Source organism: Setaria italica, chromosome VI, assembly GCF_000263155.2.
Source record: "Setaria italica strain Yugu1 chromosome VI, Setaria_italica_v2.0, whole genome shotgun sequence".
Taxonomy (NCBI): Eukaryota; Viridiplantae; Streptophyta; class Magnoliopsida; order Poales; family Poaceae; genus Setaria; species Setaria italica.
In genome coordinates, this window is record NC_028455.1 from 22,683,061 (window position 1) to 22,710,905 (window position 27,845).

The 27,845-nt window shown below is 46.6% G+C and overlaps 1 pseudogene; it reads left to right on the plus strand.

Moving 5' to 3' along the window:
- Nucleotides 1–525: 525 nt before the first annotated feature.
- On the plus strand, nt 526–27,845 carry LOC105914578 (annotated as a pseudogene).

The window sequence follows — 27,845 nt, forward strand, 5'->3', positions numbered from 1 at the left end:
CGATGACAACGCAACGAAGAAGAAGCCAATCACCCGGCAGCAGGGAAGCCGAGCGTGGACGATGAGATTGTGGAGCGCGGGAACATAGTGAGCATCCACCCTGACGGGCTAACGTTCCTATGCGACGCGACGATGAGCCTGGAGGCGCAGCAGCACATAATCGTGCACGACAAAAGCCTGAGCTCCGCCCTGGCTCACCTAAGCTTGCTCGTGGAGTCGTGGTTCACGACGAACGGAGCTCGCAGTTCTCACAACATGGTCGACGAAAATTACAATGGACCATGATGCATTCTACTCTTTCTTTTGCGACCTTTTGCCCTTTGATCCACATTGTCGTATAGGGGCCCAGCCTAAGGGAAAAAAAACGTCGGACGCAATGAGCTAAAACACCGGACGTAATGGGCTTTTGGGCCACAACCTCATCGATGGAAATGGGGAATGTCTGCCTGTTCTTCTTTCTTCTTCCAGGAAAAAAAATAAACGCTACTCTCCACTCCACTCCTGACGACGCGTGAGGGCGGCGAGATGACACGCCGCCACCGCAGCAGCACCCGCCCATGCCCCCGGCCTGCCGTGCCGGTGACTTTGCCGGACGATGATAATCTCCTCTCCGAGATCCTCCTCCGTCTCCCACCACAGCCCTCCTCGCTCCCCTGTGCCTCGCTCATCTGCAAGCGCTGGCGCCGCCTTGTCGCTGAACCCAACTTTCACCGCCGATTCCTCGCCCGCCACCAGAACCCCCCCCTCCCCTCATCGGCGTCTTTGAGGACCACACAGGCTACCCCTTCTTCAGGTCTGTTATGGATACGCCGGATCTGATCCCAACCGAGCACTTCCATCCGCCAGTCAGCGATGGCTTGGGCGGTGGGGACAAGTGGAGAATCTATGGTTGTCGCCACGGTCACGTGTGTTGGTCAGAACTTTGTCCAGAGCACAACACTATACAGTAGAATCGAAACGTGCAATTCTCTTGACCTCGGTCCGAACAATAAATTTTAGGTGGCTAACGTATCAATAGTTTTACATGCCATTTACAAGGGGGCAAGGCTATCCTTTCATAGAGCCTGAGACAACTTTTTACATGACCCATTTACCCATTCTTAACCACTACATTCCTGGAATATGCCTTACAAATTGGTCACAAAAGTGTCACGTTTTCTTCGCTATCCGACAGCCCCGTGATTTGCGCTCTCAAATGGTTCAGCAAATCACGCTACCATGTCGTTCACATTGTTGGGCGGGCTGGCTTCGCATCTAAAGTTTGACGTGGCTTCGGATGCTTCGAAGGATATGGCCGCCTCCAGCGTCCTTCCAGGTTCTCATGACTTCGACACAAAGAGCTTGCCCCTAGCTTCGGGTGCTTCTTCACCTCTGCTAGGTTTCGCCCATCGGTAGCTCATCCTCGGGTGCTCCCATCTCGTCATCCTGCACAGACATGACTCATTTGGAATGGCGAACCATTTTCGTTAGCGAATGAGATAGGAGTTACGAAATGGCAGAACATCTTTCCTTAGGTTTCACTCGAAGCTCGCACGCTTTAGGACCTGCCCGAGGTTAGAGGTTTTGACCCGAAAGTGAAATAGGCTGCGACTCGCACGACCTCAAGGTTGAACGTTATTTTGGGCAATCCCCAATAGTAGCCCCTCATGGGCGAGGCTAGATACCGACGACCGAACCCGCGAAACAAAGATCCACCCAAAAAACATCACCCTCGAGTGTCAGTTCAAGTCGAGCCACTGGTTAGCCTTTTCTTGCGACGTGGCATGTTTCTATTGGTTGACACTCTGTAGTCCAGCGTGGTTACCGGTGTTTTTTTACCGCGGTTATAAATAGGGGGGTCGGATTGCTTTCTTGTGTTACTATCGAGGTTGCAAGCTGTTACAAGGTTACTCCGCACTCTAGTGCTTTGGAGATACGCGAGGTTCGCTGAGTGTTTTGCTACGACGACGTTGGCCTTGTTGTCTTGGAAGGTAAGCGAAGCTGCCTGACTCCTGGAAAGGCTTTGGGCTCAGTTGTCGGCTTTTTAGCTGGTTAAGGTTGCTGGTTTGTGCTTTCAGGTGGCTTGTATTAGGCACACCGCCCAATTCATGTCTGCAAAAGAGATCGTTGATCAGACCGGGTCTCGCCACAAAGCCGAGAAGGCGGATCTATCCGAGGATATTGACATTGAGTAGGTTTCGGAAGAAGGAGAGATTGGAAAGGCTAATGTTGAGGCCCAAGGCTCTAGTTCTAGTGGTGAGGAATCATCTAGCAGTGGGCTTTCCGAATTCAGCTCCGAGGACAACGAAGGTGGCGAAGGCGACGGGGACGAAGCTGAGGGAAGTAAAGGTGACGAGTCTGAAGGGGGCGGTGAGGACCTCGAGGGAGTTGAGGCGGATGTAACTGAGCTGGTGCCTGGAAAAGAAGTGCTTGTTCCCACCATGCACTTCGGACGATCTCGGGTCACAGAGAAGATGATAAAACTTTTAGAGAAGAAAAGATATTTTTCCAGAGGAGTTGGCAGGGCATCTGGCGATGAGGAGGTTCCTGAGCCAAAACATGACGAGGCTATCGTCTTTAGGGATTTCTTCACTGCTGGTCTCCGATTCCCGTTTGACAGTACGCTTCCCCAAATACTGGACCGTTTCCGGGCGAAGCTGCACCATCTTACCCTGAACTCTTTCGTTGCCCTATCGAAGTTCTACTAGGTGCAACGGACGTTCGGCGGGCAAATTGATGTTGATGGTTTTGCAATGCTCTTTGAATTGCATGTTCAGAAGAAAAAAGTTGTCTTCGAGGGCGAGCCTGATACGTACGAGAACCACTTTGGTTGTTGTACCTTTAATACTCGGAGTAAAAACGAAAAGAAGAACATAAAAAGGATTGAGCTATCATTCGCATTGAAAACTGGTGGGACCATGACTGGCTTCATCACTAGTTTTACATGATGGTGGAAATGGTTGGAACTTATGCAGATGGCCACCAAATTCACCCTTTCTATGCTCCATTGGGCCCTATGGACATTGCCACTACTCCTTCGTTCACGAGGTCTAAAGCGGTCAAGAAGTGCGGAACCACCTTCCTTGCAGCTTCAGGCTCAATCTCAGGGCGAGACATTGTAGAGGAGTTTCTTGCGTGCAACCTGTGGCCGCTGTCTGAGGGCTGGGGACCGTTTGATCTTCAGATGAAGCAAGTTCCATTGAAGAACAGCCCAATGCCCTATCCAGTTATCGACTTTGATATGCCACCAGAGTTGGTTGATGCTATTTATGTTGAAGAGGTTGAGAGGCATGCTATCAACATTATCGGTCCAGTCTCGAAATCTGAAATGAAGTCGCTGAATAGAATTGTGAAACACGAGGTTTGGGTGAACCAAATATTCGAGGCATTCAACATTGAAGTGCGGCCCCGTATGCATACTGCTGGCAAGACATCTCGTGGGGCTGGCAATGGTGGTGCTAGGAAGAAAAGGAAGCTTGAGAGCAACTCCTCTCAGGCCACTGGCCAGTCTGCGATCATACGCAAAGCGGCCAAGGAAAAACTGAAAACCTCTAGCCTCGAGGCGCAAAAGAAGAAAGAGAAAACCACACCAAGCGCTTCTAGTGTTGCTAGGACTTCGGCAGCCCTTATCGTCACCATGGGCGCCAAACAGAGCTCTTCCAAAGCTGAGCCAAAACTTGTTATCCTGGTTTCTGTATGGCCACCTCGTGTCGCCTCTGTGTCCGAGGCTAAAACTGCTGCAACGGGAAGAAAACTAAGAATCCCAGGGCGAAGCCTCCGTTTATTCGTGCCGTGACTATTAGTGATGCAATTGATGTAGATGTGGAACCGAGCTCCGCCCCTACATCTGCGCCCAAGGACACGGCCGACCAGACTGTTGTCGTAGCAAGTTCTTCCGAGGAGGCGTCCGCTCCGCTAGGACCCGAACCTTGCACAGAGAAAGAGAGAATCTTGGCGAACCTATCGCGTGCGAAAGAAAAGGTGATCAATGCTATTACTAAGGACCTGAAGGACCCCTCTTCCAAAGTAGTTAAGGTAGGTAATGAGGTGGCTATTCGCTTGCCTAGGTTTAGGGATGGCAATCGGGCGGGTCTGGACCCGAGACCCACGGGTTTTAGACCCGATGGGGGTGGGAGTGGGGGCGGGTCCGGAATCCATCCTGCGGGTCTCGGGTTCAGGGCCTCGATAGTTGGCGGGTACGGGGGTGGGTTTTTTCTCCCTCCCGTGGGTGACCCACGGGGCTCCGACCCAAACAAATAGTCCAGCCCAACAACACAACCCTAGCTATATAACTGACTCTCCCACTCTTGGATCAGACTCTCCCCATCTCCCTCTCAGTGTGCCGCACGCGGTCGCCCCTGTCTCCCTCGCCCAGTCCGCCTCCGCCAGGTGCCGGCCGCCCGCGCCCATTGCCACTTTGTCCCGCTAGTCGCCCGCGAGCGCTGCTAGGCCCAGGCGCTGGCCGCCCGTGGCCCTCGCCAGTTGCCCCCTTCGCCTCGTCTCGTGTGAGCGGCAAGCACCATCGGCCGCCCGTGCCCGTCGCCCTTGCCCGCGCCCCACGCCCTCACCCCACGGCGGACCCTCCCCCCCGGTGCTGAAGAGATGGTGGGCAGCGGCGACAGATGCCGGGCGGAGCATGAGGGCGGCGATGGGTGTGGCCCCGGAGGAGGACGGCACAGCGACGAGCTTCTTGAGGAGGCCGGCTAGCGGAGCCCCCTTGGGGCCACAACTTATTTCTCTCTCTCTCTCTCTCTCAGAGCATCGCCCGCACCCCTCGGTGGCTTAGCCCCTCACCCGTGATGACGGCGACACAGACCCCACGGCCATGGCGGCAGCACCTGGGGGCAACACTGGTGACGGGGAGCCCATTAGGGATGGCTCGGGTGTCGGAGGACCCACCGGGTTTCGAGCACCCATGGGTTTCGGGGTCGGGGTAGGATTTCCACCCGAATAGGGTTTCAAGTTCAAGGCGGGTTTACTGTTCGGGTTTCAAGGGTGGGCTCGTGGAAGCTTCACTAAGCCCCGACCCGCTCCATTGCCATCCCTACCTAGGTTAAGGTTCTTTAGGTGTGATGGTGCTTTGTATGAATTTTTAACGACATTGGATGAAACCATTAGTGCTCCTGGTGAAAAGTATCGGGAAACTCATCTGAAGCTAAAGGTTAAACATTACCCTGCAGATGCTGAGCTGCCAACAAAGCTGAAAGGCTTTAACCAGGTTTTCGGGACCAATATGAGAAAAGAGGTTATCGCGACCCATGCCCGGGGGGTAGGTGAAGATTACAACCCCTATCACTTGCCTTTGGTGTAGGGATCTAACCCGACTGTGAGGAACCAAAGCGCAGATATTGTTGGGGAGGCGAGCACTCGAGGTCCTTCTGAGGTTACCGTGGGGAAGGGTATTATGCCTGTTGTGATTCGCGAGAGAGGCAAAGTTTTGGATGGAAGCGAAGATGGCAAGAAGTCATTCAACTATGGAGGCGAGTGTTCATGCTATGGAGGCGAGTGTTCATGCTTTCTCTTTTCCTTATTTTCGAAGTCTTCGTACTCTAAAACTTGAACGTGTTTGATGTCAGAATTTTTAAAGCTGGTTAAGGGCTTGGGGGACGGAGACCTTGCGAGGTTAGGTGCTGACCTTGGGTAAAAGGTATGTTTGAAAGTTTTGTCCTTTTATGTCGCCATGTTTAGCCTTGTCGCCCTATCTTACTGGCTAGGGGATGGTTTGTGCAGATTGCTATAGCAAGCGCTGTTGCCAGAGAAAAGATAGAGGCCGAGGAAAAAAACGTGCTTGCCCGAATGGAAAGGGTATCCACGCTCGAAGCAAGGGTTGCAGATCTTGAGAAAGAAAACAAGACTTTGCATAGCTTGAAGGACGAGGTTAAGGAGCTTAACTCCGAGCTACAAAAGAACAACAATTTACTGATGAAAATATGTGAGGAACTCGGGGCAAAATGGAGAAACTTGAGGATGAGAACGCGAAACTCAAGGAGAAATTGGAGGATAATGCTAAGATTATTGAAGACCTTCGATCTGCTGGTGATAAGGATGCCCGGACTATTGCGGAGCAGGCTAAATGTATTCAAGTTATGGTCCCTGAGCTTGAGGAAAAGACCAAATTCATAAAGGAAGCTGAGGTTCTTCTGAAGAGAAATTTGCTGAGCTCTATAAAGAGTACAAGGCTGCTCTCTCGATCTATGGTGCTGAGCCTATTCCTTTTCCCAATGACGGAGATGTTGTGAAGATCTTTGACTGGATGAGAGAAGAATTCGAGGTTCTTCCTGAGGTTATGGCCGGTTTAAACGAATACTCCGTATCCTTCTATTTTGATAGCATATTTCAGCTTCTTGAGAAAGAGGGGTGCGAACACTTTCTAACCTTCGCGTGTGACGGTTATGCTGTTCCCACGGCTGCGGAGCTTGTAGCTGTGGGAGTCTCCAAAAATGTGAACATTGCGAAGTTGAGGATGTTCAAGCGCCTTTGGCTAGCCTCTTGCGAAGAACATGTTAAGCAACTTGCTAGGGATAGGTTGGCAGGAGACCAGGCGAGACAAGAGCATGAGGAGAAAGAAAAGACTAAGGAAGGAAAACAAGCTTAGAGCTTTTATGACGAAACTTCTACCTTTGTGGCACTTGATGTAATTCTATGAAAAAACTTGGTAAACCTTTGTGTACTGGTTGTAAACCATCCTGGTGGGGTTAACTGTTTTTTCACTTATTTGATATTTCGTTTGTTTTTGAGTTTCTCGTTGCGGTTTCGCATTAGGGGGAAACTACTAGAGGGTGGTATCCATAGCTTCAGAGCTAAGTCGATTGCTGGCCACCTACGAGTTTTTGCTTTAGGTGAAATTCTGTGCGTGCTGCAACCGTGAGTTGTTGTCTTGAGGTTTGTTGATCCATGGTGAGTAATAGCTCGAGTAGCACGGCAATCTTTTGCTGCCGTAAACTTAGGTGGCTCTTTGGGGCGTACAACCTAAACACGAACTTGGGTGGGCTGAAGCAAAAAATAAAGTTTTGAACGAAGCTTGCTCTCTCGGTTAGTTGTGCCACACGAGTTCTGGCTTGAAGAAACGCCATGCCTCTCCTGCCTCTTGGAGGGAAAGAGAAAGGGCTCTTTTGCGAGTGAAGAGATAAGTCGATAGAAAATTGGCTACGAGTTTTGTTGACTTAGGGAGATGAAAGCTCAGTTGATATTGCAACTTTCAGTTGCTTCAACCATGATACTGCGGGAGTCGAGATCGTTTTAAGTAGTTGGGAATAGTCTTTCAGCTGAGCGGTGAGGTCTTCGCCTGAAGTTTCTTCTCTTGGTTGCCGTTCTGAATCTAGGAAAATGTCATCCTCGCTTAACCTTGTCTGGTGAATTGAGGGACTCGCGGCAGTTGTTTTGAGATGTTGTGTTTTGGAGGAAACTGTATAACCTTGGATGTAGATGAGGTAGAGTTCAATTGCACTGGTGGAGTTGGGAAGGTCTAGCGAGGCTAGGCTCTTCGCGGAGAGGGCAGGACTTAGCATGTGAGAAAAAACATCACCCCCCCTTTGCACTCGCGTGAGAGAGAGAGTTTGGCCGAGGCTGTCCTCTGGTGAGGGCGGCTTTCCGCGTTCTTTCTGAAAAAACATCACCCCTCCTTAACTTTTTTCAAGTGAAAGGAAACACTTTGAGTCGCTGCATTTCATACGGAGCTGCAGAAATTTGAGTGAAATGATGTTTATGTGAGAGGCATCAAAAAGAAGATTCTGTTATGGCTGTAGAATTGTACGCACTTGCGGAGGCAAGACTTCCTGTGCAGAGGGCAGGACTCAAGTTTTTTGGAAAAAACATCACCCCCCCGGCTGCTCGCGCACACAGGGAGGGCTTGCCTATGGCTGGTTTCAGAAGAGTAGCATTAGTAGCTTGTTGTGATAGAACCAGCTTAGGGTTGAAGCTGGATTCTGAATGAAAGTACTTAATAGGGGAGATATGCTGTATTGAGCTTATATTACAGAGCCATTGACATTAGGCCTAAATAAAGGTGTTGCCTCTGATTTGCACGACTGTGCGAGGCTAGATAACTTGCTTCTGAGCCTTCGTGTTAAGCGCAAGTTTGCCTCCGCACTGATGCACGAGGCTTAGAAACTTATTTGCACGGAGCTCTCTTAAATAGAGGCTCAAACTTGTCGGACTGTGCGAGGCTAAACAACTTGTTTTTGTACCTAAGACTTTGTGTTGAGCGCACATTCTTGCCCGCAACTTGTTGTTGCACTGAATCAAAGATCAGAGGGGAAATTCAATTTCATTAAATGATGATAACTTTACATGGATCTGCCTCATTAAAAATCTTGCTTCCAGAACGGAGCCCCTCTAGCAAGGAAAGGAGTACAGTCCAGTCTCGATAAAAACTGAAAGGTTGCTTAAAAAGTAAAGTCTTTTACCTTCGGCGCTGTTTATAGTTCCACAGCCCAAAGGAAAAGTGAGTGAAGCTTTATGGGTAATACTTGTGGAGACTGTCGATGTTCCAAGGATGCGGTAGATCCGTGCCGAGCTGGTCCGCTAAGTGGAACGATCCTGGTCTATTGCTCTTTGTGACAATGTATGGCCCTTCCCAAGACTCTTGGAGTTTTCCTGGATTTTTCCAGTTCTTCTTCCTTTTTATGACGAGGTCACCAACTTTGATGTCCCTCTGGATGACCTTTTTGTCCCTCCATCTTCTAGTTTCTTTTTGATATTCGTCAATGTTGTCCGAAGCTTGCAGTATTTCAAGCTCGATCATGTCTTTCTCAATTTTGACTGCGTCTTGTATGTCTTCGGAGCGTAGCACTCTTAGGCTGCCATTTTTTATTTCCTCTGATGTCACAGCATCGAAGCCAAATAGTAGTCTGAAAGGTGTAAAACCCGTCACCCAAGACTCTGTGGTGTTGTGCGACCAGACTACCTTTGGTAATTCATCGACCCATTTGCCCTTTTTCTGATCGAAGAGGCACTTCTTGATTGCTAAGAAAATGAGGCCATTAGCTCTTTCTACTACTCCATTTGATTGAGGGTGGTAAACTGAAGCAAACTTCACCTTTGTTCCGAGGCTGGCACAAAATTCCCTTAAATCTTGACAGTCGAACTGCTTCCCGTTGTCCACAGTTAACTCCCTGGGTACTCCGAACCTGCAGATGCTGTTCTGCCAGAAGAATCTTTGAACTATTGCCGAGGTTATTGTTGCTAGAGGCTTGGCTTCGATCCATTTTGTGAATTAGTCCACTGCTACTACCACATACTTGCAATTGCCTTGAGCTGTTGGGAGAGGACCGACGAGGTCCATTCCCCATCTTTGAAGAGGCCATGTCAGTGGGATTAGCTGTATTCGGAGAGATGGAGCATGGCCTTGGTTTGCCATTTTTTGGCAAGCTTCGCAACCTTAGACAAGTTCCTGTGCATCATGGGCAGCTGTGGGCCAGTAAAATCCTTGCCTCAGGGCCTTGCTTACGAGTTCTCTGGATTCGATGTGCGATCCATAGAAGCCCTTGTGAATTTCGGCTAACAGCTCCTTCCCGCTTTCTGTGTCGATGCAGCAAAGCCAAGGCATTGAGATTCCTACCTTGAACAAGTTGCCCTCTATAATCACGTATCCTCTAGCCTTCTGCTTTAGCCTAGCCAGCTCAACCTCGTCGTGAGGCTCAAAGTACCCTTTTATGTAAGCCATGATTTGGGCCCTCCAATCGAAGCTCTGTATTGCACTTACAACTTTCAGAGCTGGCTCTTTTGTTGATGGTGTGATGATGACTTCATAGAAGACATCTGGTGGAATTGACTCGTTTTGAGCTGCTGCCTTGGCTAGTTTGTCTGCCTCATCATTTGCTAACCTTGGGATGTGTTGAACTATAAAGCCTCTGAAATACTTCTCCATCGCTCTAACTGCAGCAAGGTACTTTATCAACTCTGGTTCCCTAGCCTCACTTTCCTTTTCTATGTGCTCCTTGATCACTTTGGAGTCTATTTTTATTACAAAAACTTGTTGCCCTAGAGCTTTCATTTTTCTCAGCCCTAGCAAAAGTGCTTCGTCTCTGTAGTGTTGTTGGTAGACTTTACGTCACTTGGGAATTGTAGCCTCGCGGCATATCGTATGGTGACGCCACTAGGCGAGGTTACAATAGCTGACACCCCGGCTCCTTTGTTACACCAGGCACCATCACAGCAGATGACCCATGGGGTCTCAATTTCATCTTGACTCATGCAAGGGGAGGTCCAGTCGATGACGAAGTCAGCTAGGACTTGTGATTTTATAGCACTTCTTCTTTCGAAGTCCACTACAAACTCTTACAGCTCTGATGCCCATTTAGTGATTCTGCCCGATGCTTCTCTATTTGAGAAAAGGTCATGAAGGGATTGGTTCATGACAGCTATGATTCTGTGACCCTTGAAGTAATGTCGCAGCTTGCGCGCTGCCATGATTACTGCGTAAGCAATTGTCTCGAGTTCCCAATAAAATAGCTTCGAGCTAGACAATGCTTCTGATGCGAAGTAGACTGGAATTTGCTTAAGCTTGCCATCCATCTCTTTTTCTTGAATTAGGGCGACACTGACCGCTGTGCTCGAAGCTGAAACATAGAGCAGTAATGGCAATTTTGGCTCAGGAGGGCACAACTTTGTCATGGCTTGAAGTTAGTCTTTGAGCTCTTGAAATGCCTTGCTCTGCTCTTCCCCCCATTCAAAATTTTTTGAGCCTTGTAGAACCTTGAAGAACGGTAAACTTCGTTCTGCTGCACGAGGGATAAACCTATTAAGCGCTGCGACTCTTCCTGTCAACCGTTGTACATCCTTCACAGAGGTTGGCTCCTTCATATCCACTAGTGCTTGGATTTTATTAGGGTTAGCTTGGATGCCTTTAGTTGTGACCACGCAACCCAAGACTTTGCCTTGCCATACACCGAACACACACTTTTCTAGGTTTAGTTTCAAATTCGCTACCCTTAGATTGGCGAAGGTTTCCACGAGGTCACGTATGTGATCAGCCCTCCTGTCGCTCTTGATGACTATGTTGTCAACGTAAGCTAGTATGTTTCTGCGAAGCTGACTGGCTAGAACGATGGCAGTCATTCTTGAGAAAGTTTGGCCTGCATTTTTTAGCCCCTCCAGCATTCTGACGAAGCAAAAAAGTTCCGAATGGTGTCACGAAACCTGTCTTCCCCTTGTCCTCCTTCTTTATCCTGATTTGGTGATAACCCGAGAATAGATCCCGTAATGAAAGCATTTCGCTGTTAACAGCATCGTCCACTACTTTATCTATCCTCTCCAAGGGGTAGTCGTCTTTTGGGCATGCCTTGTTCAGATCGGTGAAGTCTATGCACATTCTCCATTTTCCATTTTTCTTTTGTACCGGAACAGTATTAGCCAACCATTCTGGGTAAACAATGGGCCTGATGATGTTAGCTTCGAGTAATTGGTCTACTTCAGCCTTCACAGCTTGGGCTTTTTCGTTGAACATTTTTCTTAGATTTTATTTCTTTGGCTTTGCACTGGGTCTGATGTCGAGGATGTGTTCAATTACCTCTCTATCCACCCCCTTGAGATCACTAGCGGACCAAGTGAAGACATCCTTATTCCTGTTCAGGAACTCGATCAATTATTTTTCCTCCTCTGGCTCGAGGTTAGCTCCGATTGTAACATATCTACCCTCAATGTAACCATCCAGTAGGACCTTTTTAGTCTCACCATCTGCGCTGATCTTTACTTTTTTCTTTGTCTCTTTTGGGCTCGACATAAGGCTTTTTCTTCTCTTTTTCTTCAACTTCTGTGGATGCGAGGTGATGGACATTGTTTTGGCCCAGAGTCCCACCTTTCTCTATGTTCCTTGCTATTTGTTGGTCACCATAAACTGTGATGACTCCCCCGATGCTGCTATTTTCATGCAGACAAAAAGATATTTGAAGGCCACATCAAACTTGTTAATGGAGCCTCGGCAGGATGGCAAAGTAGGGATAGTACATTTCAACTACATCAAAGGTGATGTGCTCCGTTCTTGAGTTGTCTCAATTTCCAAAGGAGACTTGGAGCGAGATTTTGCCTAAGGCTTTGACAGGTCTTTCCCCGAAGCTGAGAAGCAGGACCTCTGCTGGTTGGAGTAAGTGCTGATCAATCTTCATTTCTCTGAAGGTGTTAGCAAAGATGATGTCTGCGGAACTGTCATTGTCCACCAGAACTTTCCCAATGTTCCAACCAGCAATAATGACGTCAATTACCATGGCATCGTTGTGTGAGGTTGTCTTCAATTTGAAGTCTTCCTCAGTGAAAGTGATTGGCACATGCGCCCATTCTGGCTTTGTTGAAGGTCTGTCAGGTATGATAGTGGTCACTTGCCTAAAATAATCTCTTCTCTGCCTCTTATTTTCAAACTCATGAGCGGAGCCCCTGGCGATTGGCATTATCATGCCATAAGTTGGTAGGGCATTTGAGCTGTCCTTGTGATTTCCCAACTGCGCAAACCCCCCTGATATTGGCATTATCATGCCGAAGGTAGGTAATGAGCTAGGATTGTTGTTCGGTGGGTTTGGCTCAGCTTTTGGAATTTCATTCAGGATGTTTGGTGGTGGTAGGGGTATTTCGTGGCGAGGCTGGTGTGGTGCAAAATTTGTGGCTTGCGGTGCTTGGTGAGCTTGGGGTTGAAATTGGGTCGAAGGTTGCCAGGTCGTAGTTGGCTAGAAGGGTGCGAAGCTGGTTGGGTTTGGATAGTATAGTGGGTGTGGATAAAAGGTTGTGTGATGTATAGTCTTAGGCGCTTGATCTGCCTCCTTGGCCGCTTTCTTTTCTGCCGCTCTTTTTGCGTTTACTTCCAAAGTGATGGGGCACCAGTTTGTTGCGTGGTTGAGCTGGTTTCCAAGGAATATGCAGTGATATGGTCTTGGTTGCCTGGTTTTGTTGTTCGAATTCTGAGGCCATTGTTTCGCCCTCTTCCTTTTCCATTGTGCCCACCTCTGTGGTTGTTGCCGAAGTTGGTGTGATTTTGGCGGTGTTGGCTTTGGGCTTGGTTGTAGTTCTAGTTTTGGTTTTGGTTGGGTGCGTGGTTGCCCTCGATTGCCATCACTTGGTTGGCTTGGCGCTGGCTGTTATATGGCGAACCTTGCCAGTTTCTCCCTTTGTCCATTTATCTCTCTTGGTTTCTTTGTGCAACCCTTCGTCTATGGTCCTCATCTGACCTGCAATATTTCTCTAGCCTCACGAATAGGGCTTCCATTGTTTTCGGTGGCTTTCTTGATAGCTTCAAGGCAGTTGGGCCGGGGTTGAGCCCTAAAATGCAAGCTGAAATATCAACACTGTCCGCGACATGCGACGTCTATGCTTTGACATGAACAAATCTTTTGACGTAACTTGCCAGAGGTTCCTTGTCTTTCTGCTTGAAGCTATAAAGGTCTCCCACATCAGTCATAGCTTGGTGGAAACCTTGAAAGTTTTAGGCTAGCTTCGCTTTCAAATCAGCCCAGCTGTGCACTGACTATGGTGGAAGCAAGGAATATCAATTCAATGCAGCTCCTTCACATGCAATAATGAATGAATTCGCTAGCACGATGTCGTCCCCCCCCCCCCCGCCCCCGGCGAGGCAACTGCAGCTTCATACTTCATGAGAAACTGGTGAGGGTCAGACTGACCGTTGAATTTGGGCAACGCTACTGCATTATAAGTGGGTGGCCATGGAGCTATCTATAGTGCGACGTACAATGGCGAGGTCTTGTCTATTGTTGCATAGAAGCTCAAAGTTGGTGGTGTCTCCTGCGAGCCGAAGCTATGGTTTGTGAATATCACGCGAGTGGCGTTGGTGTTGCAGGTTTGTGCAGGCTGTGGTACCGGTTGCTGTGGTGTGCTTTGTAGGTATTCTAGCTCTTTTAGTTCTCTCTGCAGCTGTTCCAATTGCTTCTTGGCTTCGTTCAACATGGCAAGTTTATCTGCTGCTTCTCTCTGAGCTTGTAGTTGTTGTGTGAAACTCTCTTTCTACCTTTTCACTTGCTCCAGTTGCCTTAGGACTGAAGCTAGCTCATCCTCTAAGTCACATTGGTGTTCATCTTCTATTTGTACTTATGGCTAGTCTTTGTTGGAGGCGTGATGTGCGATGTTTGCTTTTAGTTGAAAGTGTATTTGGCCCCCTAAGTGGGTTTTGGTGTAGATGACATGCACAATTAGGGGACTAACATGCTTATCGAGTGTTTAAAAGATTTCAAGGACAAGAGAAGGCAAAGGTATACAAAACAATTCTAAAAGAAGCACAACATACAAAGGCAAGACGGCGTTGAGCTCAAGAGAAGATTTAATTCATCTTTTCTATTTTGAATTTGAGTTTAGGAATGCCGTACTATAAAGAGGGATGTAGATGGGTTGCTTAGGGATGCAAAGGTGTTTCAATGAGATGCTAACCAAAACTTTGAGAGACACAAAGCACTCACGGACACAACCCTTAACCTCAAATTTTCGGGTCCTGTCGGAAGTTCCAACACTATGACAGAAGTTCCGACAGGCGTCGGAAGTTTGCAGAAAGTCCCAACAGGGACTCTCTGTCTGCCTAGTTGATCCCTGTTGGAAGTTCCAACACTGTGTCGAAGTTCCGACAGGCATCGAGAGTTTCTGGAAACTCCCGACGGGAGTTCTCTGTCCAGCTGGGGTGTCCCTGTCGGAAGTTCCGACACTGTGTCGGAAGTTCCGACAGGTACATTACCAGCACAGTAACGGCTAGTTTTTGGGGGCTGGGTATAAATACCCCACTACCCCCTCCTTCATTTGCTGCTGACCTAACTCAAGACAAACACCCCCAAGCATTGATTCCTCACTTCCTCCCTCCCCTTTGAGCCAAATCCTTGAGTCCTTGAGCTAGGGTTTGAGTGAGAGTGAGATTGAGAAGGTGTGTGACTTGAGGGTTGAGTTGAAGTCCTAGAAGTTCATCTCAAGAAGCATCTCAAGCATCTCTGGCTCCAATTCATGTTCTTTACTCTTGAAGCTTGCTTCTAAATGGCTAGGCGTCACTCGTTGAGCGCCCTCTTTGTGTGGTGCGCTCAGGAGCGTTTGTATTACCCAATCTTTTGTGGATTCAATAGTAAGTGACTCAATCTTCCTTTGTGGTTGATTGAGGGAGGTAAAGGGTTAGTGAGGACCCGGCTCTTTGTGAGATCCTCAACGGAGACGTAGCTCTCTTAGTGAGAGTGAACTTCGGTAACAAATCTTTGTCTCGCTTGTTGTTGAATTCTTTTCTATCTTGTGCCCTAGAAGCTTGTTCGTATCCGATCTCCTTATTTGTGTAGTTCCTAGCTCGCTCATCACCTGGAGTAGCCTCTACACGTTATTTACAATACTTTGATTCAAATAGAATTGGCAGAATCAGCTTTCATTTTGAATTTCGCTCTGCTCCTTCTAACATGTCACATAGTGGGGATGGTGCCAGAGCTGCCGAAGAAGCCACTGCTCGAGCTGCAGCTGCCGCCGCGGCTGTCGTTGGAGCAACGACAAGTCATGGAGGTGGCTACCTTGACCCTTTTAGCCAATTCCAAAGGAGTCGACCGCCGTCCGTTCACATCGCTAGCTCAAGCGATGACTCAAGCTCGAGCGATGAGCTTGAGGGGGAGGACTTGGAGGCCAAAAAGAAGAGAAAAGAAAAGATAAAGGCCAAGATTGAGAAGAAAGCTAATAAGTTGATGACGAAGAAGATTAAGGAAGAAAGCGAAAAACACCCCTTCTTCGGATATCACCAAGTTCCTCCTAACTACCCTCCTTCTCAATATCCTTCCTCTCAATTTCAATTCATTCACTTAGGGAAACCGCCATACTTTGATGGGACGGATTATCCTAAGTGGGCTTATGACATGAAAATGCACCTTTACGGACATCACCCTTCTATTTGGGAAGTTGTGGTTGTAGGTGTGATGCCGCCCAAGAATGGAGTACCAACAGCCGAACAAGCTCAAGACTACTTCCGCAATGCTCAAGCTGTACGAGTCATTACCGGCTCATTGTGTGCGCAAGAATTCAAAAAAGTTCGGTCCATTGAAATTGCCAAGGTCATTTGGGACACACTCATGGAAGCTCATGAGGGAACTGATCAAGTAAGAGAAGGAAAGATGGATTTGATCCATGGAGAACTAGAGCACTTCATAATGCTAGAGGAAGAAACGATCACCCAAATGTTTGATAGGCTAATGCTCCTCGTCTCGGACATTAGAACATTTGGAAGTACGGATTGGGATGATCACAAGGTCACAAAGAAAATGCTCAGAGTGTTCACCCCAAGGAATCCAACACTTGCCACAATGAATAGAAGAGATACAAGCTTCAAGACAAAGCCTCCTAATCAACTCCTTGGTGAAATCTTGCATCAAGAGTTGGTTGAGAGAGATGTGGCCAAGTCACTTAGCATGAGGATGAACAAGAGCTTAGCCCTCAATGCTAGCTCTAGTCAAATGATCGAGCCAAGCCCCAAGGCTCTCAAACCTAAGAATGAAGAATCAAGTGAAGAAGGAAGCACCGATGAAGAAACCGCCTTCGCCATAAGAAACTACAAGAAATTCTTGAAGAGGAAGACATTCAAGAAGTTTGGTGATGATAGGAAGAAGACCTCCTAAAGAAGATGCTATGAGTGCAAGGAAGTTGGTCACTTCATCGCTGATTGCCCGCACAAGAAAAAGAAGGAATTTGAAGAGAAGAGGTTCAAGGACAAGAGCAAAGACTACAAGAAGAAGTATCAAGGTCAAGCTCATGTTGGCCAAGAGTGGGACTCAAGCGATGATGAGGATAACAAAGAAAGTATGGCAACACTTGCCATACTCAACCTCGCTACACAAACAAAGATCTTCAACAACCTCTCCGACAATGAAGATGACACTCCTTTTTGCCTCATGGCAAAGGGTGCTAAGGTACCAAACATCACATCCTCCTCATCTTCGTCAATCTCATCATCTATCTTAAGTAATGCTCAAAATGAACTAGATGATGAGGAAGTAAAGCTTAAGGCCAACATGAGAAAAGAATTTGGCAAGAAAGGCTATAAAGAAATTAAAAAAACTATTGGAGAAGTTGGAGAAAAAGAAAGAGTCTCTCAATAGGCAAGAAGACTTACTGATCCTTGAAAAGGAGAGAAACCTTGCCTTAGAGAAGTCTCTAGCCGAGGAAAAGACTAAAGGTGAAAAATTAGCTATTGACCTCTCTCTAGCTAATGATTCACGTGAGAGGATGTCAAAGGAACTTAATTTGACAAATGAATCTCTAGCTCTTCTAAAGGCCATTCATAGTGAACTTCAAGAAAGCCTCTCAAGCTTGACGGTCAAATTCAAAGACCTTGAAGTTAACTATAGTGCTCTTTGGGAAAGCTCCAAGGCCAATATCAAGGCAAGTCTTGACTCCAAGGCCTCCACTAGTGAAGGATGCTCAAAATGCTATAAAGTTGATGTGAATGCTTGTGTTACTAACCTTGCTAAGCTAGAGGCATCAATCAAGGCCAAAGATGCTCAAATCAAAAGGTTGAACATGTTGGTAGCTCAAGGGTATGAAGGTAATACCAAGCCCAAGCCTAAGATTAAGTACAAGGATGGAAGGCATCCTAAGCATTTGGAAGCAAGGTAAGTGACCGCAAGGTGATGAATGGTAAGGAAGTCATCAAGTTTAGCAAGGGTGCCCTTAGTGATTTGATGGACATGGCTCATGGCAAAGTCAAGACAAGCTCATCTCAAGACAAACCAATGGCCAGTGTAACCACCAAAGTAAGTGTTATGGAGAAATCCATAACTAGGTCAAATAACAACGTGGTTGCAAATGAGCCATCATCCAACTACACCACCGACTATATGGTAACAGTGGACCACAATGGTAAAATAGTGGTCAAGTATGTTGGTGCCCACACTAAGAAAGCTATCTTTAGGAGTGTGTGGGTTCCAAAAGTTTACCCATCTAACCAACAAGGACCCAAATCTTTTTGGGTACCTAAATTCCAAGCTTAACTTGTCTTGTAGGCCTACTCCTCCGGTGGTACTTCATGGTTCCTTGATAGCGGTTGCTCAAACCATATGATCGGGGAGAAGGAAATGTTCACATCTCTAGAGCTTTATGACATACCCAAATAAAGCATTGTCTATGGAGACAATAGCAAAGGAGATGTGATTGGAATGGGTAACATTGCTATCTCAAATGACAACTCTCTCTCTAATGTTTATTTAGTTGAATCTCTAGGATACAATTTGTTATCGGTCTCACAACTTTGTGAGAAGGGCTACAATTGTCTCTTTACTAATGAGGGTGTGACCGCCTTAAGAAGGGAGGATTCCTCTATTGCTTTTATGGGTCGCTTGAAAGGCAAACTCTATCTTGTTGATTTCACAACGGATAGAATTGAGCCCGAGACTTGTTTAGTGGCAAAAACTAATTTTGGTTAGCTTTGGCATCACCGACTAGCCCATGTTGGGATGAGGAACTTGGCCAAACTTCAAAAGGGCGATCACATCCTAGAACTAACCAATGTTGTCTTTGAGAAAGATAGGATATGTAGCGCATGTCAAGCCGGATAGCAAGTTGGCGCTCCAAATCCCGCCAAGAACATCATGACTACATCAAGATCATTAAAGCTTCTACACATGGATTTGTCTGGACCCATTGCTTACATAAGCATCGGTGGTAACAAATACGGTCTTGTAATTGTTGATGACTTTTCCTGCTTCACTTGGGTGTTCTTCTTGCAAGATAAGAGTGAAGCCCAAGGAGTGACCAAGAAATTCATTAGAAGAGCTCAAAACGAGTATGAGTTGAAAATCAAGAAGATAAGAAGCGACAACGGCTCGGAGTTTCAGAACACCAACGTTGAACAGTTTCTTAATGAAGAGGGAATCAAGCATGAGTTCTCTGCTCCATACACGCCTCAACAAAATAGAATTGTGGAGCAAAAGAATCAAACCTTAATCGAAGCCACAAGAACCATGCTTGATGAGTACAAGATGCCGGATATTTTTTTGAGCTGAAGCAATCAACACCGCTTGCCATGCCATCAACCGTCTCTACCTCCACAAATACTTGGGCAAGACCTCCTATGAGATAATCACTGGTAACAAGCCCAAGGTGCATTACTTTAGAGTTTTTGGGAGCAAATGTTTCATACCAAACAAGAAACCCAAAAGCTCAAAGTTTGCACCAAAGGTTGATGAGGGCTTTCTACTTGGTTATGGTACTAACAAACTTGCCTACCGTGTTTTCAACAAAACCACCGGTTGTGTTGAGATCATGGTAGACGTGACTTTTGATGAATCCAATGGCTCTCAAGTAGAGCAAGTTGATAAAGACCTTGTAAATGATGAAGAACCACCAAGCCAATCAATCATGAGAATGGGACTAGGTGAAGTGAAGCCACGTGAAGTTGAAGCCCAACCTCTGGAAGAAGATGGCAACAATGATCCATCATCATCAACAAGAGTAGAACCATCAAGATCTATACCAAGTCAAGATCATGGTGACGACCAAGGTCATGGCAATGATCAAGGGGTAGATCAAGGTGGTCAACATCAAGGTGACGAGCCACAAGTTGAAGATCATAATGATGGACCTATTCAATGACAATCTCAAGTGCTCTTCCCTAGAGTTCACCAAAGTATTCAACAGGATCACCCCATTGACAACATCATTGGGAGTATCCAAAGAGGGGTAACTACTCATTCACATTTAGCAACCTTTTGTGGATATTACTTGTTTATTTCCTCTTTGGAGCCTTTGAAGGTAGAAGAAGCACTTGAGGATCCGGATTGGGTGATGGCCATGCAAGAAGAGTTGAACAACTTCACAAGGAATGAGGTATGTGAGTTGGTGGAGAAACCAAAGCAAAATGTGATCGGCACCAAGTGGGTCTTTCGGAACAAACAAGACGAACACAGTGTGGTCACAAGGAACAAGGCAAGGTTAGTGGCAAAAGGTTTCACCCAAATTGTAGGCTTGGATTTTGGTGAAACCTATGCACCCGTAGCTAGGCTTGAGTCAATTTGTATATTACTTGCCTATGCTACTCACCATGATTTCAAGCTATATCAAATGGACGTGAAGACTGAATTTTTGAACGGCCCCCTATCCGAATTGGTGTATGTTGAACAACCGCCAGGATTTGAAGACCCCAAGTATCCTAACCATGTGTAAAAACTCCATAAGGCGCTCTATGGGCTTAAGCAAGCACCTATAGCATGATATGAATGCCTTAAGGATTTCCTTCTCAAGAATGGCTTTGTGATGGGCAAAGCCGATTCTACTCTCTTCATTCACAAAGTTGATAAAGATATATTTGTTTGCCAAATATATGTCTATGACATTATATTTGGCTCTACTAATGAGAAGTTTTGTGAAGAGTTTAGTAGCATGATGACCAAGAGGTTTGAGATGTCCATGATGGGTGAGTTGAAGTTCTTCCTTGGATTTCAAATCAAGCAAATGAAGGAAGGAACTTTCATATGTCAAACAAAGTATACAAGAGATATTCTAAAGAAGTTTGACATGGCCGACACCAAGCCCATCAAGACACCCATGGCAATTAATGGACATCTTGATCTCAATGAAGAAGGAAAGCCGGTCGATCAAAAGGTATATCGCTCCATGATTGGCTCTCTTCTTTACCTTTGTGCATCTAGGCCCGATATTATGCTTAGTGTGTGCATGTGTGCAAGATTTCAAGCCAATCCTAAGGAATGCCATCTAATGGCCGTTAAGAGAATCTTTAGATATTTAGTGTATACTCTTAACCTTGGCTTGTGGTATCCCAAGGGCTCCTTTTTCGATTTGCTTGGCTACTCCGATTCGGATTATGCCGGTTGCAAGGTAGATCGAAAGAGTACTACCGGGACTTGCCAATTTCTTGGTCGGTCTTTGGTGTCTTGGAGCTCCAAGAAATAGAATTCGGTTGCTTTATCCACCGCCGAGGCCGAATATGTGGCCGCGGGTGCGTGTTGTGCCCAACTCTTGTGGATGAAGCAAACGTTGAGTGACTTCAGGTGTGAGTTTAGTAAGATTTCACTCTTGTGTGATAACGAGAGTGCCATCAAGCTAGCTAACAATCCGGTGCAACACTCACGAACAAAGCACATAGATATTAGACATCACTTCTTGAGGGATCATGAGGCTAAGGGAGATATTACTTTACGTCATGTAAGCACTGAGAGGCAACTTGCCGATATCTTCACTAAGCCTCTAGATGAGTAAAGGTTTTGTGCTTTGAGGAGTGAGCTAAACATCTTGGATTCTCATAACTTGGCTTGACTTGTTGCACATACTCTTTGATTGTTGCCGAGATAGGTAAAATGAATTTCCTTGTGTTGTGTTTATTTTCATAATCTTGGATCTTAGATCTTCAGATCATAACTTGACTCAAGTGATCATTGTTTTGTATTGTTGTTTGTTGGCTGATCACTTTAGGGTCAAGTTGTCTTTTGTGTCCATAAGCCATTTATCTAGAAATCTCAACCAAAATATGCCTCCAAATCTATCTCTTTCGAACTTTCTTGACATTGTTGGAACTTCCGATACTATGTCGGAACTTCTGGCAGGCGTCGGAAGTTTCCAGGTAGTCCCGACAGGCCTTCTCTATAGAAATCTTCATCTCCTATCGGAACTTCTGACGGTGTGTCGGAACTTCCAACAGGCGTCGGGAGTTTCCTGGTACTCCCGAGGGGTAGTCTCTGTTGAAAACCTTTCCCCCTGTCGGAACTTCCGACACTGTGTCGGAACTTCTGATAGGGGTCGTGGATGTATATACCCCCTTACGCCTTTCTCTTCCAACGGTTATTTTCTTCCATACTCAAACCGGTGCCCCTCCTTCCCTCTCCTGTCCACTCTTCGAGTGATCTCAAGTTTGGACCGTGTAATCTTCAAGTGATCATCTCCATTGGATTGCTTGCATCTTGAAACCTCCGATCCACCGTTTCAATCTCCTGATCCGCGCGGGAAATCTCCAAGGTAACACTTTTAAAAATCCCGTTGGCCAATCTCTCAATGTCGTAGGAATTAGAGTCTCATCTCTTAGGAATCATCTGTAGGTTGATCTTAGATGTTGTTCCCTAGATATCTCAAAGATTGGATGGTTATATCTCAAGTTCCATGGATTTAGGGTTCGTTCAGCCTCTATTAGAACATCCGACAGAGTATCGGAAGTTCCAACATGAGTCAGTCAACCCTGCAAATCTTTGTCCTTCTTTCTAATCTTTTGGCCATTCTTTATTCTTTCCACTAGATGGTTCGTGAAAGGCGGAGCAAGAGGCAGGAGGACATCTCGAAGATTGAGTCGGACTCCGAAACCGACTCGGACAACATGCCGATTGCTCAAAGGGGAGGAAAGCGCAAGGCCGTGCCAAAGGTCCCCACTCGAGCTAGAGGAAGAGGCAAGCCAAGCATAGCTGCTGGATCAAGCCAAGCTCCTCGCCCTCGCATGAAGCAAGCTTTAGCTCCGGGCGGTCACTTGGATGACAACGAGGACATCAACTTGGACGCACTTCAGTCAGTCATCTTGAGGCTCAAGAAACCCATCCGCCGTGAGCTGCCAGGTTATAATCAAGTCCATCCCGTGGATTACATGAAGGGGAGGCACAAGGTGTACAAGTTGCGTTATGATTATATCTCCCAGTACCAAAAAAGAATTTCATGGAGATGTGAGGTTTTGGCTAAGATTTCACGCTGATTGGTACGAGACAGTGATTCTCACCAAGTCACATCCCACCACGGATATGAAGTCATTTGATTGGGACTATCTTTTTGATGTGGACTTGGAGGTCGTTGGTCAAGTGAATGATGCTTGTCACAACCGGCAACTCAAGAGGATCATGGAATTTAATTGTGATTGGAATGAAGAGGTGATAGCCCAATTCTACGCAACACTCTATGTTGATCGGCCCAACAAGGTGATGCATTGGACGCTTCAAGACAAGCCCCTCTCTGTCTCCTATGAGCATTTTGCTCACATACTTGGATATGGAGGCCCCTATCTTCACAACCACAAGATCCATGATGAGAATGTCTTGGAGGATGGAGAGATGGCATTCATGTATGATGCCACCTATGGCCCTATTGAGCATGGCACCACCAAAGGAATGACTCCATATTATCGTCTCATGAATCAATACTTCCGATATACCATTTGCCCCAAGGTTGGAGACTCGGACAACATCTCCAACATGTGCTAGCTTGGATGCATCCGGACAAGGGTGAGTTTAATGTGTTTGACTTCATTTGGGAGGAAATCATCATTTGCTCCTACTCCCCGAAAAAGAGTTATCACTATGCTCCATACATCTTTGCTATGATCAAGGAGGTGACACATTTGGAGATCTTGACCGACAAGGCACATCAAATCTATCATCCCAAGAAAGGTCAACTTATGAGTCTTCTCTGAATTGGTGCTCATGCAGTTCGTCCTCCACAAAGGTCCTCCTTTGGCTCCTCATGTTCCTCCAACTCCATCTCAAGCTCAATGTCCTTCTTCCTCTCAAGGGATCTCTACGAAGCCATCCTCCTCCTGGCCTTCCACCTCTAGGGGTCCTCCTCGTGCTCCTAAGAAGAAAGGTATCCTAAGCTTTATCTCTCAAGACCTCTTCGCTTGCTTCAATGTGGCTAAACATAACGCGGATGAGATCTATGCCCACAAGAAGCACGTTGATGAAGAACTTTTAAAGATTGAGAGGAGGCAAAAAGAATTGATGGCCAAAAGTGACATTCCTCACTCTCCGGTTCGGGCTCCTATGGATTTCCCTCCTCCACCGGTTTTCTACAACCCATGGGAGGAGTTTTGGCAGCCATCGATCTTCTTTGGGCTTCCCAAGGTGGATATGGGGTTGAGCAAGATATCTTTGGTGGAGGAGAAGAAGGAGAAGAAGAGGAGGAGGAGGAGGAGGATGACGTCCCTGCTACCTATACCCCCGAAGGGGATGAAGGGGATGAAGATGATGAAGATGAGCAAGAGGAAGATGATGATGGTGGCGACGATGAGTGAAGGCCCATGGAAGGGCCCTCCCCTTTTTGGCGCTTGATGCTAAAGGGGGAGTGGTGCTCACCATGGATGTGATGGGGATCGTGATGGGGATCTATCTATCTTTAAAAAAATCTCTCTAGTATGGCTTGTGGACTTAAGATATTTGTGTGTGGTGTAATGTTTGGTATGCCAAGTGAAAACTTTAACTTTGTAGCACTTATTTGGTATGATAGTGTGGTTTAAACTCCATGTGTGTTGCTTTATCTATGGCCTTGATGGTGTATTGTTTTCTTCTCTTTATTTGAAGTGCCTCATATTGTCATATGCATCACGGTTCTATGTTTATCACACCTTTGCACCCCCAAAATTGCAAAGATATAGGGGAGCCCGCTTAATTTGTGCATTTTGGCAATTGAGGCCATCAATACACTTATGCACATCTTAAGGGGGAGTTCACCTATATAATTGCAATCAAAAAGTGTTTTGTATCTCTTATGAGCTCTAATTGTGTTTTCATCAATCACCAAAAAGGGGGAGATTGAAAGTGCATTTGGCCCCCTAAGGGGGTTTTGGTGTTGATGACACGCACAATTAGGGGACTAACACGCTTATCGAGTGTTTAAAAGATTTTAAGGTCAAGAGAAGGCAAAGGTATACAAAACAATTCTAAAAGAAGCACAACATACAAAGGCAAGACGGCGTTGAGCTCAAAAGAAGATTTAATTCATCTTTTCTATTTTGAATTTGAGTTTAGGAATGCCGTACTATAAAGAGGGATGCGGATGGGTTGCTTAGGGATGCAAAGGTGTTTCAATGAGATGCTAACCAAAACTTTGAGAGACACAAAGCACTCACGGACACAACCCTTAACCTCAAATTTTCGGGTCCTGTCGGAAGTTCCAACACTATGACAGAAGTTCCGACAGGCATCGGAAGTTTGCAGAAAGTCCCGACAGGGACTCTCTGTCTGCCTAGTTGATCCCTGTTGGAAGTTCCAACACTATGTCGAAGTTCCGACAGGCATCGGGAGTTTCTGGAAACTCCCGACGGGAGTTCTCTGTCCAGATGGGGTGTCCCTGTCGGAAGTTCCGACAGGTACATTACCAGCACAGTAACGGCTAGTTTTTGGGGGCTGGGTATAAATACCCCACTACCCCCTCCTTCATTTGCTGCTGACCTAACTCGAGACAAACACCCCCAAGCATTGATTCCTCACTTCCTCCCTCCCCTTTGAGCCAAATCCTTGAGTCCTTGAGCTAGGGTTTGAGTGAGAGTGAGATTGAGAAGGTGTGTGACTTAAGGGTTGAGTTGAAGTCCTATAAGTTCATCTCAAGAAGCATCTCAAGCATCTCCGGCTCCGATTCGTGTTCTTTACTCTTGAAGCTTGCTTCTAGACAGCTAGGCGCCACCCGTTGAGCGCCCTCTTTGTGTGGTGCGCCCGGGAGCGTTTGTATTACCCAATCCTTTGTGGATTCAATAGTAAGTGACTTAAATTTCCTTTGTGGTTGATTGAGAGAGGTAAAGGGTTAGTAAGGACCCAGCTCTTTGTGCGCTCCTCAATGGAGACGTAGCTCCCTTAGTGAGAGTGAACTCCGGTAACAAATCTTTATCTCGCTTGTTGTTGAATTCTTTTCTATCTTGTGCCCTAGAAGCTTGTTCGTATCCGATCTTCTTATTTGTGTAGTTCCTAGCTCGCTCATCACCTGGAGTAGCCTCTACATGTTATTGACAATACTTTGATTCAAATAGAATTCGTAGAATCAGCTTTCATTTTGAATTTCGCTCTGCTCCTTCTAACCTGTCGGAAGTTGCGGCACAGTACCGGAAGTTCCAGCACTGCGTCGGAAGTTCAGACAGTTCTAATGCCGCTGCGAATTTTCAGAAAAAAATTGAAGTGTGCCTATTCACCCACCCCCTCTAGGCATCACAAGACCCTTTCAATTGCCTTTGCACGTAGGACCTCCTGTATTCTCCTGTAACCCCCTTCCTTATCCATCCCAATTTGTTGTGTTGGTTCGGACGAAACAAGTTGTCGCTCCTCTATGACTTCGGGCTCTGAAACAGCCTTCTTCTTTCTTTGTGGTGGCATCGTGGGATCCTTGATGGCTTAACAACACGGTGGGTGCCAAATGTTGGTCAGAACTTTGTCCAGAGCACAACACTATACAGAGTAGAATCAAAACGTGCAATCCTCTTGACCTTGGTCCGAACGATAAATTTCAGGTGGCTAACGTATCAATAGTTTTACATGCCATTTACAAGGGGGCAAGGCTATCCTTTTATAGTGCCTAAGACAACTTTTTACATGACCCATTTACCTATTCTTAACCACTACATTCCTAGAATATGCCTTACAAATTGGTCACAAAAGTGTCACGTTTTCTTCGCTACCCGACAGCCCTGTGATTTGCGCTCTCACATGGTTCAACAAATCACGCTACCATGTCGTTCACGTCGTTGGGCGGGCTAGCTTCGCATCCGAAGTTTGACATGGCTTCGGATGCTTCGAAGGATACGGCCGCCTCCGGGGTCCTTCTAGGTTCTCATGGCTTCGACACAAAGAGCTCGCCTCTGGCTTCGGGTGCTTCTTCACCTTTTCTTGGTTTCGCCTGTCGGTAGCTCATCCTCGGGTGCTCCCATCTCGTCATCCTGCATAGACATGACTCATTTGGAATGGTGAAGCCATTTTTGTTAGTGAATGAGATAGGGGTTACGAAACGGCAGAACATCCTTCCTTAAGTTTCACCCGAAGCTCGCACGCTTTAGGACCTACCCAAGGTTACAGGTTTTGACCCGAAAGTGAAACAGGTTGCCTCGAGGTTGAACGTTATTTTGAGCGATCCCCAACAACGTGCTCCTCCTCAACAAGATGAAGAAGGAGATTGTTCTGTGGGATCCCCTCCCAGGCGACCACATCGTGGTCGCCGTTCCGCCAGAGTTGGATAACGAAGAGAGGACCATCTGGAACGGCGCGGTGCTCTGCGCTGCTGCCGGCGACCCCAGCCACGTGCACGGCGGTTTCAGCTGCTGCCCCTTCAAGGTGGCCCTGGTAGGCGTTACGAGCAATCACACACAAAGTGTTTGCCTGCATTTACTCGTCGGAAACAGGCAATTGGAGCGAGTTTGTCTCAGCAGCTGTGCCCTTCAAGGTTTACTGTGTTACTGATCCTGGCACCCTTGTCGGCAATGCAGTGTATTGGATGCCTAGAGGACTAGGAGGGTATGGCATTCTTGAGTTTAATTTGGAAACGCATAGTCTAGATCTTATCGAGTGGCCTCCCGGCGCAACTGATTCAAGGGGTGGCAGTTGTCACATCTTGCTGACAGAAGACGGCAGTCTTGGCCTTGCCATTCTACCGTGCGATAGCCTCCAGATCTGGGAGAGGAAGGTCCGCTCGGAATGTGTTGCCCAATGGGTGCTGCAGAAGACTTATAATCTGTGCAAGGTTCATGGGATGGGTCCTGGGCCGGTGTCGATACTAGGGTATGCTGAGGATACTAATGTGATGTTGCTATGGTCGGTTTTTGGTGTCTACATGCTCCAAATTGACTTCCTGCAGTCCAAAAAACTCTGGAAACTAATATCCTATACCGACATCATCCATACACAAGTATCTATGGTACAGGTAATTCCTTGTTTACATTTCCTTAGAACAAAAACAATCCAACTGGTTACAGTACTTGGTTGCTGCAATACCTCTACCATGCTACTGAAAATATTGGTTAACAACTTAAACCTAGTTGTCATTGTAATTTATCATTGAACCATAGTTATCTTCAGAGATACTGTTTTAACTAACCAGTTCTATGCACTTCCGTAAACCATGAGGAACATGAATAGTGGAAATTTTATTTGATGAGTATAGTAGAAAAGTTTATTGCTTTCTAAATATACACACTGTAGTATTCATGTATATGTTGGTATATTCTATATCTTTTCCAGCATTTAGCTGTGTAA